Below are 17,507 nucleotides of genomic sequence, written 5' to 3'. Positions count from 1 at the left end.
TTCTTTTCCTTCTCCAACACCACAGTTCAAAAGCATCAATTCTTCAGACCTCAGCTTTCTTTACAGTCCAACTCTCACATCCATACATGACTACTGGAAAAACCATAGCCTTGACTAGATGGACCTTTGTTAGCAAAGTAATGTCTCTGCTTTTGAATATGCTGTCTATGTTGGTCACAGCTTTTCTTCCAAGGAGCAAGCATCTTTTAATTTCATGGCTGCAGTCACCATCTGCAGTGATTTTCAAGCCCCCCAAAATAAAGTCTGTTACTGTTTCCACTATTTCCCCATCTATTTGGCATGAAGAGATGGGACCAGATGCCATGATCTTAGTTTTCTGAATGTTGAGTTTTAAGCCAACAGTGAGTTTTTTCACTCTCCTCTTTCATCAAAAGACTGTTTAGTTCTTCTTCACTTTCTGCCATAGGGTGGTATCATCTGCATATCTAAGGTTATTGATATTTCTCCCTGCAGTCTTGATTCCAACTTGTGCTTCATCCAGCCCAGAGTTTCTCATGATTTACTTTGCGTATAAGTTAAATAAACAGGGTGACAATATACAGCCCTGATGTACTCCTTTTCCTGTTTGAAACCACTCTGTTGTTCCATGTCCAGTTCTAACTGGTGCTTCCTGACCTGCATACAGATTTCTCAAGAGGCAGGTCAGGTGGTCTGGTATTCCCATCTCTTTATGAACTTTCCGAGTTTGTTGTGGTCCATACCGTCAAAGGCTTTGGCATAGTCAATAAGGCAGGAGTCGATGTTTTTATGGAACTCTCTTTTTCAATGATCCAACGGATGTTGGCAATTTGATCTCTGGTTCCTCTGCCTTTCTAAATCCAGGTTGAACATCTGGAAGCTCACAGTTCACGTACAGCTGAAGCCTGGCTTGAAGACTTTTGAACATTACTTTACTAGTGTGTGAGATGAGTGCAATTGTATGGTAGACTGAACATTCTTTGGCATTATCTTTCTTAGGGATTGGAATGAAAACTGACCTTTTCTAGTCTTGTGGCCACTGCTGAGTTTTCCAAATTTGCTGACATATTGAGTACAGCACTTTCACAGCATCATCTTTTAGGATTTGAAATAGCTCAACTGTAATTCCATCAGCTCCACTAGCTTTGTTTATAGTGATGCTTCCTAAGGCCCACTTGACTTCCCATTCTAGGATATCTGGCTCTAGGTGAGTGATCACACCATCGTGATTACCTGGGTCATGAAGATCTTTTTTGTATAGTTCTTATGTGTATTCTTGCTACCTCTTCTTAATATCTTCTGCTCCTGTTAAATCCATACCATGTGTCCTTTATTGTACCCATCTTTACATAAGTGTTCCCTTGGTATCTCTAATTTTCTTGTAGAGATCTCTAGACTTTCTATTCTATTAGACGATGGTATTCTCCATTGTCTTATTTAAGCCTCTGTCTTAGGCAGTCCTGTGTTCAGGTATCTTGGGGATGTGGCCTTAACACTGATCCTGCCCATCCCCCAATGATGTTCTGAACTTTGCACATATGCTTTTCCTCCCTCAGGGATCCAGGTTTGTTTCCTGGTCTGTTCCCCCAGCTTCAGTGGGATTTCGCTAATGTCCAACGTGTGCTGGTGTTTTTTCTCTTTTCCCTTCAGGTTAAAGCTTTTCCTGTTTTCTTCCCTTCTTTCTTTTCTTCAGTTTTCCTCCCTCCTTCCCTCCCCTCTTCCCTTCTTTCCTTTACTTTTATAGGTAAGAAAAGAGAGAAAGGTTCAGGTAAATTCTTTCCCCTCTTGGAGTGACTGCTGTTCTTTTTTATTTCTACACCAGAAGGGAGACTTTTTCATTATCCTCCCAATTATTTCTGTGAGTGTCCAGTGAGGTCTGTATATGTGTGGGAAAGATGCAGGGGGCTGGTGTGGGTGGAAGCTTTTACATTTGCTGCACTTAAGGGTTTACCCTCTCTCCAGTGTATTGTTGGCCCCCAGAAATTTGTCTGCTTCCTTAGCTGAATCTTCTTACTGGTGTTTAGCTTCCACTTTAATCTAATCAAATTAGATTAACTTCTTGCTGGTATTTGACCTGGGTAAGTTACTGTTCTTATGTTGTCTCTCCCTGTAGACTCCCTAGATACTAGGCCAGTTGGTTGCCCCATAACACTGGCACACTGACAAGTTTAAGGATAGTCATGAATTTGTTTTTCACTCCAGCTTTCTTTTTTTTTCCACCAAAATGTTGGGAGCAATGCTCTTCCCTGCTTTATATATCTCCAAATGGAGATTAGATATCTACTATTGTTTTTAAAATTATAATAATTATATATTTTCCTAAAGAAACAAATAGGACAAACTATGCATATTCCAAAGGCAATCTTTCCATTGTCAGTAGAAGCTGAAGTAGAGAATGAGGAAAGCAGATAGTGAGTACAGTAATATTCACATAGGTTTACAGAAGTTGGACAGTGTATTCTGAAATACCAAAGTAAAAATATAAATAGTACTAAGTCTTACTTTGAGGGCTATTTATAAAACTTCTTAGAGTGTTTTCCAACCACATTGACAGATGTCAGAAAGGAGGTAGGACTTTATCACTGGCTTCCCAGTGGCTCAGCTGGTAAAGAATCCACCTGCAATGTGGGAGATCTGGGTTTGATCCCTGGGTTGGGAAGATCCCCTGGAGAAGGGAATGGCTACCCACTCCAGTATTCTGGCCTGGAGAATTCCATAGATTATTCTATGGGATCGAAAAGAGTTGGACACAACTGAGCGACTTTCACATATCATTTATGATTCAGTATTTTTCTACTTTATTTTCTGACTTCTAAACTATCCTCAAACTCTAAATAATAAATTCTATTTATTATTATTAAATAATGCATTCATCTTTCAAAATAAAATATGGACCTTCCAATAAAATATTACCATAATTAAAAATAGTATGAATGAAGAGAGAGCCTAAGATATGGAGGCAATAGGAAGATGAATAGAGATGTATTCAGAAATATGTGTATCTTTATAAACAAAAAGAATACTTCTCAGAGAGTGAGCAAATGCGAACCATTCTTCACTGAGAACTGGTGAACTGGTGGCTAGTGGAGAAAGGACTGACCCAAGAACCAGGAAACTTTAGTTTGCTTCTCTGTATAACTTTAAGCAAGTTAGTTAATATGTCTAGATCTCAGGTCAGTTCAGTTCAGTCACTCGGTCGTGTCCAACTCTTTGTGACTCTATGAACCGCAGCACAGCAGGCCTCCCTGTCCATCACCAACTCCTGGAGTCTACCCAAATCCATGTCCATCGGGTCAGTGATGCCATCCAACCATCTCATCCTCTGTCGTCCCCTTCTCCTCCTGCCCTTAATCTTTCTAGCATCAGGGTCTTTTCAAATGAGTCAATTATTCTCATCAGGTGGCCAAAGTATTGGAGTTTCAGCTTCAACATCAGTCCTTCCAATGAATACTCAGGACTGATCTCCTTTAGTATGGACTGGTTGGATCTCCTTGCAGTCCAAGGGACTCTCAAGGGTCTTCTCCAATACCACAGTTCAAAAGCATCAATTCTTTGGCACTCAGCTTTCTTTATAGGCCAACTCTCATATCCATACATGACCACTGGAAAAACCATAGCCTTGACTAGATGGGCCTTTGCTGGCAAAGTAATATCTCTGCTTTTTAATACGCTGTTTTGGTTGGTCATAACTTTCCTTCCAAGGAGTAAGCGTCTTTTAATTTCATGGCTGCAGTCACCATCTGCAGTGATTTTGGAGCCCAGAAAAATAAAATCAGCCATTGTTTCCACTGTTTCCCCATCTATTTGCCAAGAAGTGATGGGACCAGATGCCATGATCTTCGTTTTCTGAATGTTGAGTTTTAAGCCAGCTTTTTCACTCTCCACTTTCACTTTCATCAAGAGGCTATTTAGTTCTTCTTTACTTTCTGCCATAAAGGTGGTGTCATCTGCATATGTGAGGTTATTGATATTTCTCCCGTCTAGATCTCAGCTATCCCAAATATTAAATAAGAAGGGGGGTGGATTGGATTAAAAGGTCTTTAACATTCCCCTTACGTTAATGATTGCTGGAGTATATATTGTGCTTCCCGATGTCCAATATCTTTCCAAAAAATGCATGGATACTCACCTTAGGTTGTTGTCTACAATTCATTATGGCTCCAGGAGCTCTGCCAGATTCCTGGGCTCTCCCACATTGGGGGCTCCTACCTTATGGCTCACTGGTTAGCATATTAAGTATTTTAAGCTCTAAGATTTATACCTGTGTGTTTTGGTTGATGTAGGAAGGCTCCTCCTGGAGTTAGATCCTCTCTTAGTTTAGAACCCAGCTGAAGCTGAATTCCTTACAATTGTGAAGAGCTTTCCTCTAGTGGTATTGAAACCGCCATGGAATTATTTCACTGTCTCAAGCCTTTGGGATAAACAGACTGTTGGAGTACATATGCCCACATGATATAATGGTTTCTAGGTACCCAAATGAAACATATAGAATTGCAAAGAAACCTTATTTAGGCACTTTCAAAGAAAGAGAAGTTTCTTCCCATTCTCTGAAACAAAATAACATGATCTCAGCTAAAGAAACACAAGGACTGGGTTGTATTATCCTCAGACTCAAAGGAAAATATTAGAAGTTGCACAAATTAAATATGTATTATGTGAGTATGTGCTCAGTTGCTCAGTTGTATCTGACTATTTGTGACCCCATAGACTATAGCCTTACAGATTCCTCTGTCCATGGGATTTTCCAGGTAGGAATACTGGAGTGGTTGCCATTTCCTTCTTCAGGGGATCTCCCAGACCTATTTGCTAAACTTAAGGGAAGTGAGTGCTCTTTGCAAGAAAAGGCCAGAGGAGCAGGTATCACTGTGGAAAGGGAGAGAAGGAGTTGGTTTTTCTGTAGATACTCAGAGTAGCATCAGGGTCATAAGTATAGCAGCAAAAAGGGAGCATCCTGATAGGAGGCAAAGGGAAAACCAGAGTCTTTAATTCATGGACCAGTGCTCAAATTTCAAAACTTTGCCCAATTTTTATAGAAATATGGACTCCCTAGAAAGAAAAGCTGGTTAAGTGGCAACATTCTAGCCCACTTGCAAAAGGCATTATTTCATGTGTCTTATTTCGAGTGGGGCTGCTGAAAGATTTGTAGTGAGAAGGTTTGGGAGATTTCAGTGGATTTGGGAGGCTATGTTTGGCTCAATGTGAAGAAGTTATTGATCAGTTAGTAATGCCTGCCATGAGCCTAGGATGGAGGTTCTAGGTTATTGAAGGTCTCTGAGAGCATTGCATTTTATTATTGAAAGAAAGCTTGGTACATTCCTATAATCCAGCCAGGGTGAAAAAATCTGTTTTCAGAAATCTTAATGGATTAGAAATATTTTTTATTGGAGTATTATTGCTTTACACTATTGTGTTAGTTTCTGCTATACAACAAAGTGAATCAGCTATAAGTATACACATATCCCCTTCCTCTAAAACCTCCCTTCCACCCCACCACACCCATAGTCTTACCCATCTAGTCATCTCAGAGCACCAGCTGAGTTCCCTGGGGTATAGAGCAGCTTCCTGCTAGCTATCTGTGTTATACATGGTAGTGTATATACTTCAGCGCTCCTCTCCCAGTTCTTCCACCCTCCCCTTTCTTCACTGTGCTCACATGTCCATTCTCTGTATCTGTGACTTTATTCCTGCCCTGCAAATAGGTTCACCTGTATCATTTTTATAGATTTCATATACATTGATTAACATATGATATTTGTTTTTCTCTTTCTGATTTACTTTACTCTATATGACAGACTCTGGTCCATCCACATCACTACAAATGACCCAATTTCATTCCTTTTTATGGCTGGGTAACATTCCAGTCTCCTGCAGAGACACTGGTCAGCAGTGGCTGACTGCAGGGACTGGCAGCAGCAGTCCTGGGAGGCATGGTGTGTTGGCATAAGTCCTCATGGAAGAGGTTGCCATTGGCCATACAATGAAGCCTGTAGTCCTACCACAGAACCGTTGGGTTGGTGACCCACACTTTGGAGTATAATTATACCAAAGGAATTCCTGAACTGTTGCAAAGGTTCTAAGCCCCACATCAGACTTCCTAACCTGGGGATCCAGCAAAGGAACTGAGTATCCCCAGGGAATCTGGCTTTGAAGATCATGAGGATTTGATTACAGAACTTCCATAGGCCTAGGGAAAACAGAGACTCTTGGAGGGTGCAAACAAATCCTTGTGCACACCAGGACCCAAGGAAAGGGAGCAGTGACTCCACAAGAGACTGAGCCAGACCTGCCTGTGAATGTTTGAGGGTCTCCTGAGGAGGTGTGTGTTGACAATGGCCTGCCATGGGCACAGGGCACTGGTATTAGCAGCTGTGGGAGGTCCAGCATAAGTCCTCTTATGAGATAGGTCTTCTTGGAGGAGGTCACCATTGGCCCTGCCATAGGGCCTGCAGACTCCAGGACTGGGCTGTCTCAGGCCAAATAACTAGCAAGGAGGGAGCACAGCAGCACCTTTAAGCAGAAAATTGGATTAAAGTTTTACCGAGGATGGCCCTGCCCACCTGAGCAAGACTCAGTATTCCCCACAGCTAGTCCCTCCCATCAGGAGGCTTGCAAAGCACCTTATCCCCATCCATCAGAAGGCAAACAGAAGAAGCAAGGACTACAATCCCATGGCCTCCAGAATGAAAACCACAATCACAGAAAACCAAAATGATCACATGAATCACAGCTTTGTGTAACTCAATGAAGCTGTGAGCCATGCCTTGCAGGGCCACCCAAGTCAGACAGGTCATAGTGGAGAGTTCTGAATGAACATGGTCCACTGAAGAAGGGAAGGGCTAACCACTTCAGCATTCTTGCCTTGAGAACTACATGAACAGTATAAAAAGGTAAAAAGATATGACATCAGAAGATGAGCCCCCTAAGTTGGTCGATGTCCAATAGGCTACTGGGGAAGAGTGGAAAAACAGCTCAACAAAGGATGAAGGGCTTGGCCAAAGTGGAAATGATGCCCAGTTGTGGATGTATCTGGTGGTGAAACTAAAGTCCGATGCTGTAAAGAACAATATTGCATAAGAACCTGCAATGTTAGGTTCGTGAATCAGAGCAAATTGGATGTGGTCAAGCAGGAAATTGAAAGAATTCACAGCAACATTTTAGGAATCAGTGAACTAAAATGGACAGAAGTAGGGAAATTTAATTCAAATGACCACTTTATCTACAACTCTGAGTAAGAATCCTCCAGAAGAAATAGAATAGCCCTCAGAGTCAACAGAAGAATCTGAAATGCAGTACTTGGGTGCAATGTCAAAAACAACAGAATGATCTTGGTTTGTTTACAAGGCAAACCATTCAACATCATGGTAATCCAAGTCTATGCCCCAACTGCTGATGGCAAAGAAGCTGAAGTTGAATGATTCTATGAAGACCTACAAGACCTTCTAGAACACCTATATGTATATATATATATATATATACACACACACACACACACACACACACACACATATATATATATATATATATATATATATATATATATGTCCTTTTCATCATAGGGGATTGGTATGCAAAAGTGGGAAATCAAGACATACCAGTAATAACAGGCAAGTTTGGCCTTACAGTACAAAATGGAGCAGAGCAAAGACTAACAGAGTTTTGCCAAGTGAACACACTGGTCATAGCAAACACCCTTGTCCAACAACACAAGAGATGACTCCACACATGGACATCACCAGATGGTCAATCTAGAAATCAGATCGATTATATTCTTTGCAGCCAAATATGGAGAAGCTCTATACAGTCAGCAAAAAGTCCTGGAGCTGACTGTGGCAGCAAAATTCAGACTTAAATTGGAAAATTCAGACTTAAATTGAAAGTAGGGAAAACCACTAGGCCATTCAGGTATGACCTAAATAAAAACCCTTATGATTACACAGTGGAAGAGTGACAAGTAGATTCAAGGGGTTAGATCTCATAGATAGAGTGCCTGAAGAACTATGGATGGAGGTTCATAACTTTGTAAAGGAGGCAGTAACCAAAACCACTCCAAAGAAAAAGAAATGCAAGAAGGCAAAATGGTTGTCTGAGGAGGACTTACAAATAGCTGAGAAAAGAAGAGAAATGAAAGGCAAAGGAGAAAGGAAAAGATATACCCAACTGAATGCAGAGTTACAGAGAATAGTAAGAAGAGATAAGAAAGCCTTCTTGAATGAACAATGCAAAGAAATAGAGGGGAACAATAGAATGGGAAAGACTAGAGATCTCGTCAAGAAAATTCAAGATACCAGGGGAACATTTCATGCAAAGATAGACATGAAAAAGGACAGACATGACAAGCACCTAACAGAAACAGGAAATACTAAAAAGAGGTGACAAGAATACACAGAAGAACTGAACAAAAAAAAATCTGAATGATCTAGATAACCATGATGGTGTGCTCACTCACCTAGAGCCAGACATCCTGGAGTGTAAAGTCAAGTGGGCCTTAGGAAGAATTACTATGAACAAAGCTAATGGAGGTGATGGAATTGCAGATGAGGTATTTCAAATCCTAAAAGATGATGCTGTTAAAGAGTTGCAATTAGTATGCCAGCAAATTTGGAAAACTCAGCAGTGGCCACAGGACTCCAAAAGGTCAATTATCATTCTAATCCCAAAGAAAGTCAATGCCAAAGAATTTCCAAACTATTGTACAGTTGTGCTCATTTCACATGCTAGCAAGGTAATGCTCAAAATCCTTCAAGTAAGGCTTCAACAGTACATAAACTGAGAACTTCCAAGCAGAGGAGCAAGAGACTGAATTGCCAACATCCCTTGAATCAGAAAAAAGCGACGGAATTCCAGAAAAACTTCTATTTCTGCTTCATTGACCACACTAAACCCTGTGATTGTGTGGATCACAACACACTGTGGAAAATTCTTCAGTTCAGTTCAGTCGCTTGGTCGTATCTGACTCTTTGCGAACCCATGAATCGCAGCACGCCAGGCCTCCCTGTCCATCACCATCTGAGTTCACTCAGACTCACATTCATCGAGTCGGTGATGCCATCCAGTCATCTCATCCTCTGTCGTCCCCTTCTCCTGCCCCCAATCCCTCCCAGCATCAAAGTCTTTCCAATGAGTCAACTCTTCGCATGAGGTGGCCAAAGTATTGGAGTTTCAGCTTTAGCATCATTCCTTCCAAAGAAATCCCAGGACTGATCTCCTTCAGAATGGACCAGTTGGATCTCCTTGCAGTCCAAGGGACTTTCAAGAGTCTTCTCCAACACCACAGTTCAAAAGCATCAATTCTTCGGCGCTCAGTCTTCTTCATAGTCCAACTTTCACATCCATACATGACTACTGGAAAAACCATAGCCTTGACTAGACGGACCTTTGTTGGCAAAGTAATGTCTCTGCTTTTGAATATATTACCTAGGTTGGTAATAATTTTTCTTCCAAGGAGTAAAGCATCTTTTAATTTCATGGCTGCAGTCACCATCTGCAGTGATTTTGGAGCCCCCCAAAAATAAAGTCTGATACTGTTTCCACTGTTTCCCATCTATTTCCCATGAAGCGATGGAAACGGATGCCATGATCTTCATTTTCTGAATGTGGAGCTTTAGGCCAACTTTTTCACTGTTCTCTTTCACTTTCATCAAGAGGCTTTTTAGCTCCTCTTCACTTTCTGCCATAAGGGTGGTGTCATCTGCATATCTGAGGTTATTGATATTTCTCCCAGAAATCTTGATTCCAGCTTGTGTTTCTTTCAGTCCAGCATTTCTCATGATGTACTCTGCATAGAAGTTAAATAAGCAGGGTGACAATATACAACCTTGACGTACTCCTTTTCCTATTTGGAACCAGTCTGTTGTTCCATATCCAGTTCTAACTGTTGCTTCCTGAACTGCATACAGATTTCTCAAGAGGCAGGTCAGGTGGTCTGGTATTCCCATCTCTGTCAGAATTTTCCACAGCTTATTGTGATCCACACAGTCAAAGGCTTTGGCATAGTCAATAAAGCAGAAATAGATGTTTTTCTGGAACTCTCTTGCTTTTCCATGATCCAGCGGATGTTGGCAATTTGATCTCTGGTTCCTCTGCCTTTTCTAAAACCAGCTTGAACATCAGGGAGTTCACGGTTCACATATTGCTGAAGCCTGGCTTGGAGAATTTTGAGTATTACTTTACTAGTATGTGAGATGAGTGTAATTGTGCGGTAGTTCGAGCATTCTTTGGCATTGCCTTTCTTTGGGATTGGAATGAAAAGTGATCTTTTTCAGTCCTCTGGCCACTGCTGAGTTTTCCAAATTTGCTGGCATATTGAGTGCAGCACTTTCACAGCATCATCTTTCAGGATTTGAAAGCGCTCAACTGGAATTCCATCACCTCCACTAGCTTTGTTCGTAGTGATGCTTTCTAAGGCCCACTTGACTTCACTTTCCAAGATGTCTAGCTCTAGATTAGTGATCACATCATCATGATTATCTGGGTCATGAAGATCTTTTTTGTACAGTTCTTCCGTGTATTCTGGCCACCTCATCTTAATATCTTCTGCTTCTGTTAGGTCCATACCATTTCTGTCCTTTATCGAGCCCATCTTTGCATGAAATATTCCCTTGGTATCTCTAATTTTCTTGAAGAGATCTCTAGTCTTTCCCTTTCTGTTGTTTTCCTCTACTTCTTTGCATTGATCACTGAAGAAGGCTTTCTTATCTCTTCTTGCTATTCTTTGGAACTCTGCATTCAGATGCTTATATCTTTTCTTTTCTCCTTTGCTTTTCACCTCTCTTCTTTCCATAGCTATTTGTAAGGCCTCCCCAGACAGCCATTTTGCTTTTTTGCATTCCTTTTCCATGGGGATGGTCTTGATCCCTGTCTCCTGTACAATGTCACGAACCTCATTCCATAGTTCATCAGACACTCTATCTATCAGATCTAGGCCCTTAAATCTATTTCTCACTTCCACTGTACAATCATAAGGGATTTGATTTAGGTCATACCTGAATGGTCTAGTGGTTTTCCCTACTTTCTTGAATTTAAGTCTGAATTTGGTAATAACGAGTTCATGTTCTGAGCCACAGTCAGCTCCTGGTCTTGTTTTTGTTGACTGTCTAGAGCTTCTCCATCTTTGGCTGCAGAGAATATAATCAATCTGATTTCGGTGTTGACCATCTGGTGATGTCTATGTGTAGAGTCTTTTCTTGTGTTGTTGGAAGAGGGTGTTTGCTATGACCAGTGCATTTTCTTGGCAAAACTCAATAAGTCTTTGCCCTGCTTCATTCTGCATTCCAAGGCCAAATTTGCCTGTTATTCCAGGTGTTTCTTGACTTCCTACTTTTGCATTCCAGTCCCCTGTAATGAAAAGGACTTCTTTTTTGGGTATTAGTTCTAAAAGGTCTTGTAGGTCTTCATAAAACCTTTCAACTTCAGCTTCTTCAGCATTACTGGTTGAGGCATAGACTTGGATAACTGTGGTATTGAATGGTTTGCCTTGGAGACGAACAGAGATCATTCTGTCGTTTTTGAGATTGCATCCAAGTACTGCATTTTGGACTCTTTTGTTTACCATGATGGCTACTCCATTTCTTCTGAGGGATTCCTGCCTGCAGTAGTAGATATAATAGTCATCTGAGTTAAATTCACCCATTCCAGTCCATTTTAGTTCGCTGATTCCTAGAATGTCAATGTTCACACTTGCCATCTCTTGTTTGACCACTTCCAATTTGCCTTGATTCATGGACCTGACATTCCAGGTTCCTATGCAATATTGCTCTTTACAGCATCAGATCTTGCTTCTATCACCAGTCACATCCACAGCTGGGTATTGTTTTTGCTTTGACTTCATCCCTTCATTCTTTCTGGAGTTATTTCTCCACTGATCTCCAGTAGCATATTGGGCACCTAATGACCTGGGCTGTTTTTTTGGTATCCTATCATTTTGCCTTTTCATACTGTTCATGGGGTTCTCAAGGCAAGAATACTGAAGTGGTCTGCCATTCCCTTCTCTAGTGGACCATGCTCTGTCAGACCTCTCCACCATGACCCGCCCATTTTGGGTTGCCCCGCAGGCATGGCTTGGTTTCATTGAGTTAGACAAGCCTGTGGTCCTAGTGTGATTAGACTGACTAGTTTTCTGTGAGTATGGTTTCAGTGTGTCTGCCCTCTGATGCCCTCTTGCAACGTCTACCATCTTACTTGGCTTTCTCTTACCTTGGGTGTGGGGTATCTCTTCATGGCTGTTCCAGCAAAGCACAACAGCTGCTCCTTACCTTGGATGAAGGGTATCTCCTTACCACCACTGTTCCTGACCTTCAATGTGGGATAGCTCCTCTAGGCCCTCCTGTGCCTGCGCAGCTACTGCTCCTCGGGATGCTCCTCCTGGCCGCTAGCCCTGGCCTCGGGCGTGGGTGGCTCCTCCCAGCTGCTGTCCCTGGCCTGGGGATCGGGTTGGCGCCTCAGGGTCACCACCCCTGGCCTTGGGTGTGAGATGGCTTCTCCCAGCCGCCCCTGACCTAAGACGCAGGAAAATTGTTAAAGAGATGTAAATACCAGACCTCCTTACCTGCCTCCTGAGAAACCTGTTTGCAGGTCAAGAAACAACAGTTAGAATGAGACCTGGAACAATGAACTGTTTCAAAATTGGGAGAGGAGTACATCAAGGCTGTATAGTGTCACCTGCTTGTTTAACTTCTATGCAGAGTGTATTATGTGAAATGCCAGCCTGGATGACTCACAAGCTGGAATCAAGATTGCAGAAGAAATATCAAAACCTCAGATATGTAGGAGATATCACCCTAATGGCAGAAAGCAAGGAGGAACTAATGAGCTTCTTAATGAAGTTGAAAGAGGAGTGTAACAAAGCTGGCTTTAAAACTCAGCATTCAAAAAACAAAGATCATGGCTTCCAATCCCATCACTTCATGGCAAATAGAAGGGAAACAATGGAAACAGTGACAGAATTTATTTTCTTGGGCTCCAAAATCACTGCAGATTGTGACTGCATCCAGAAAATGAAAAGAGGCTTCCTCTTTGGAAGAGAAGATGTGACAAACCCAGACAGCATACTAAAAAGCAGAGGCAGCACTTTGCTGCCTAAAGTCAGAGCTGTGGTTTTTCCAGTAGTCATGTATGGATGTGAGAGCTGGGCCATATTGAAGGACGAGAGCCAAAGAATTGATGCTTTCATATCATGGTGTTAGAAAAGACTCTTGAGAGTCCCTTGGACAGCAAGGAGATCAAACCAGTCAATCCTAAAGGTAATCAACCCTGAATACTCATTGGAGGGACTGATGTTGAAACTGAAGCTCCACCTAATGGGGAAGTGAAAAAGACCCAGATGCTGGGAAAGATTGAGGGCTGGAAGAAAAGTGGTGACAGGGTATGAGATGGCTGGGTGGCTTCACCAACTCAGCGGACATGAATTTGAGTAAACTCTGGAAGATAGAGGACAGAGAAACTGATGCGCTGCAGTCCATGAGGTCCCAAATAGTCAGGGACTATATAATAGATATAATAGTCAGGCACGACTTAGCAACTGAACAACAATATTCTATTTTCCATATGTACTGCATCTTCTTTATTCTTTCATCTGCCAATGGACATTTAGGTTGCTTCTATGAAATTGAGGTGTGTATGTCTTTAAATTATGGTTTTCTAAGAATATATGCCCAATAGTGCAACTGCTGGGTCATGTAGTAGTTCCATTTTTAGTTTTCTAAGGACCTCCATACTGTTCCCCATAGTGTCTTTACCAATTTACATTCCCACCAATCATGTAAGACATTTCCTTTTTCTCCACACCATCTCCAGCATTTTGTTTGTAGATTTTTTTAGTGATAGTCATTCTGACAGGTGTGAGGTGATACCTCATTGTAGTTTTTATTTGCATTTCTCTAATAATGAATGATGTTGCGCTTATTTTCATGTGTTTGTTGGTCATTGTATGTCTTCTTGGGAGAAGTGTCTATTTAGGTTTTCTGCCCAGTTTTTGATCGGGTTGTCTCCTTAGAGAATTGATTTCACCTGTACCTCGACACTTTCCACTGCTCATTTGTTTTACCTTCTTGGGCTAATAGCATTTTTAAAATAAGTCCTCTTATCACCACAGACAATTTTAAACTGCACATTCTCTTTATTCTTTTGGAGATTTGACCATAGGAAAGTTTATCAAGTACCCATTTGATACAGCCTTCTCTTATATTTTTAGTTGCTGTGCAAATTTGACTGTGAGTTCCTTTTTAACCTGGGTGAATAGAAACTTTGTATCCACAGAAAGGGGGCTTCCCTAGCGCACAATGATAAAGAATCTGCCCCCCACTGCATGAAATGCAAGAAATGTGGGTTCGATCTCTGTCTTGGGAAGATCCCCTGGAGTAGGAAATGGCAACCTGTTCCAGTACTCTTGCTGGAAAATTCCATGGACAGAGGAGCCTGACGGACTATAGTCTATGGGGTTGTGAAGAGTAGGACATGACTGAGTACACATGTACACACACCCTCAGAGAAAAAGGTGAGAACTAGACTCTGCAGAAAATAGCAGAGAAAACAATAGAATGTTTGCCTTGCTGTCTTGATATCCATCATGCCAAAAAATAGTGCCAGGGCCATACCTGTTGTTCTGAAGATAGAGGGAGACTGTTGTTTTAACTGTTCAGACCATTTCCCCAAGTAGTGTTCAGTGGTTAGGGATAACCTGATATTTTTGAGACAATGATGTTGACATTTTGGAAATATTTTTACTATCAGGGAAGCCAGCTTTACAATACCTTATATATCTCCAGGCATCGCAGTCCATCTTTTTTTTTTTTCAGTCTATCTTTATTCATTAAGGTTCTAAGGTTATTTATCCTAAAGTTTATTTTATCACTAAGTTTCACTAAGCTTATTTATCCTACTCACTGCGTGCCACTGCCAGTTTTACTCATTTAATTCATCATTTGCCACATCATTTCCAGTAGTCTGTTTGCTTATTTTTTTGAGGGGGGGTATTAAATTTCTTCTCATGTATATTAGCAATTCCCTAATTGTATATGAACAAAGCTAGTGGAAGTGATGAAATTCCAGTTGAGATGTTTCAAATTCTGAAAGATGATGCTGTCAAAGTGCTGCACTCAATTTGCCAGCAAATTTGGAAAACTCAGCAGTGGCCACAGGACTGGAAAAGGTCAGTTTCGTTCCAATCCCAAAGAAAGGCAATGCCAAGGAATGCTCAAACTACCGCACAATTTGCACTCATCTTACACACTAGTAAAGTAATGCTCAAAATTCTCCAAGCCAGGCTTCAGCAATATGTGAACCATGAACTTCCAGATGTTCAAGCTGGATTTAGAAAAGGCAGAGGAACCAGAGATCAAATTGCCAACATCCTCTGGATCATTGAAAAAGCAAGAGAGTTCCAGAAAAATATCTATTTCTGCTTTATTGACTACACCAAAGCCTTTGATTGTGTGGATCACAATAAACTGGAAAATTCTGAAAGAGATGGGAATACCAGACCACCTAACCTGCCTCTTGAGAAACCTATATGCAGGTCAGGAAGCACCAGTTAGAACTGGACATGGAACAACAGACTGGTTCCAAATAGGAAAAGGAGTCCGTCAAGGTTGTATACTGTCACCCTGCTTATTTAACTTATATGCAGAGTACATCATGAGAAACGCTAGGCTGGAAGAAGCACAAGCTGGAATCAAGATTGCCAGCAGAAATACCAATAACCTCAGATATGCAGATGACACCACCCTAATGGCAGAAAGTGAAGAATAACTAAAGATCCTCTTGACGAAAGTGAAAGAAGAGAGTGAAAAAGTTGGCTTAAAGCTCCACATTCAGAAAACGAAGATCATGGCATCCAGTCCCATCACTTCATGGGAAATAGATGGGGAAACAGTGGAAACAGTGACAGACTTTATTTTGGGGGGCTCCAAAATCACTGTAGATGGTGATTGCAGCCATGAAATTAAAAGACGCTTACTCCTTGGAAGGAAAGTTATGACCAACCTAGATGGCATGGCAAAAAGCAGAGACATTACTTTGCCAACAAAGGTCCGTCTAGTCAAGGCTATGGTTTTTCCAGTGGTCACGTATGGATGCGAGAGTTGGACTGTGAAGAAAGCTGAGCGCCGAAGAATTGATGCTTTTGAATTGCGGTGTTGGAGAAGACTCTTGAGAGTCGCTTGGACTGCAAGGAGATCCAACCAGTCCATTCTAAAGGAGATCAGTCCTGGGTGTTCTTTGGAAGGACTGATGCTAAAGCTGAAACTCCAGTACTATGGCCACCTCATGTGAAGATTTGACTCATAAGAAAAGACTCTGATGCTGGGAGGGATTGGGGGCAGGAGGAGAAGGGGACGACAGAGGATGAGATGGCTGGATGGCATCACCGACTCGGTGGACATGAGTTTGAGTGAACTCCGGGAGATGATGATGGACAGGGAAGCCTCGCGTGCTGTGATTCATGGGGTTGCAAACGGTCAGACACCACTGAGCAACTGAACTGAACTGAACTGAATTGTATATGCCCAGTTAATCTGTCTTGATTGTGTATGTATGTGTGTGATGTTTTATTGAATTGCCTGTCATTTTCCTTCCCTAAATTGATTACTCTATTGCCTTGATTCCTCACCTTTAGTGAATAGCATAATTCACCTGAGATGCTAATTAAAATACAAGTTTCCAGACTTTTCTCCCAAAGATTGTAACTAACTAGATCTGATGGTGAGCTCAAGAATCTGTATTCTTAATAGATCACACAGATAGCTCTGATATAAGTAGACCAGAACTTTAGTATTAGACTCTGAGGAATACTATTCTTTAATGTCTAAATTATTTTGTCAAACTTTAAGTTTACATATATTTATTTCCATTAGCCCCAATAAAATCATTAGAATCACCTTGATTCAGAAAACTGTGAAAACTGTGCAAAATGTTGACTGTGTTTGAGCTCTCCCATCCCAAACACTCCCACTGATCCAGAATCCCAAATATCAATGCCTTTTCTTATCTCAACAAATGTTACACCAGCCTGTTTTAAGATCCTATTCCATTGCTATGAATGGTTATTTCAGCTTTCAGTTCTCCAGTTTTTCTTGAAATCACTTTATTGCTCTGTGAAATAGTACTTTGGGATCTGATTTTGAAAACATTACTTCTAAGCTTTAAGTGCCATTTCAAAGTGACAGTGTGAAAGTGTTGGTCACTCAATCATGTCGGACTCTTTGCAAACCCATGGTCTTTGCCCAGCAGGCTCCTCTGTCCATGGAATTCTTCAGGCAAGAATACTGGAGTGGGTTGCCATGCCCTTCTGCAGGTGATCTTCCTGACCCAGGGGTTGAACCTGGGTCTCCCAAATTGCAGTCAGATTCTTCACCATCTGAGCCATCAAGGAAGCTCTCAGTGCCATTGAAGTGAAGTGAAGTGAGCTCGCTCAGTCGTGTCTGACTCTTTGCGACCCCGTGGACTGTAGCCCACCAGACTCTTCCATCCATGGGATTCTCCAGACAAGAATAATGTAGTGGGTTGCCATTTCCTTCTCCAGGGGAACTTCGTGA

The sequence above is a fragment of the Ovis aries genome, chromosome 2 (genome assembly GCF_016772045.2).
Source record: "Ovis aries strain OAR_USU_Benz2616 breed Rambouillet chromosome 2, ARS-UI_Ramb_v3.0, whole genome shotgun sequence".
NCBI classification, from domain to species: Eukaryota; Metazoa; Chordata; class Mammalia; order Artiodactyla; family Bovidae; genus Ovis; species Ovis aries.
This window is presented reverse-complemented; position numbering follows the sequence as displayed.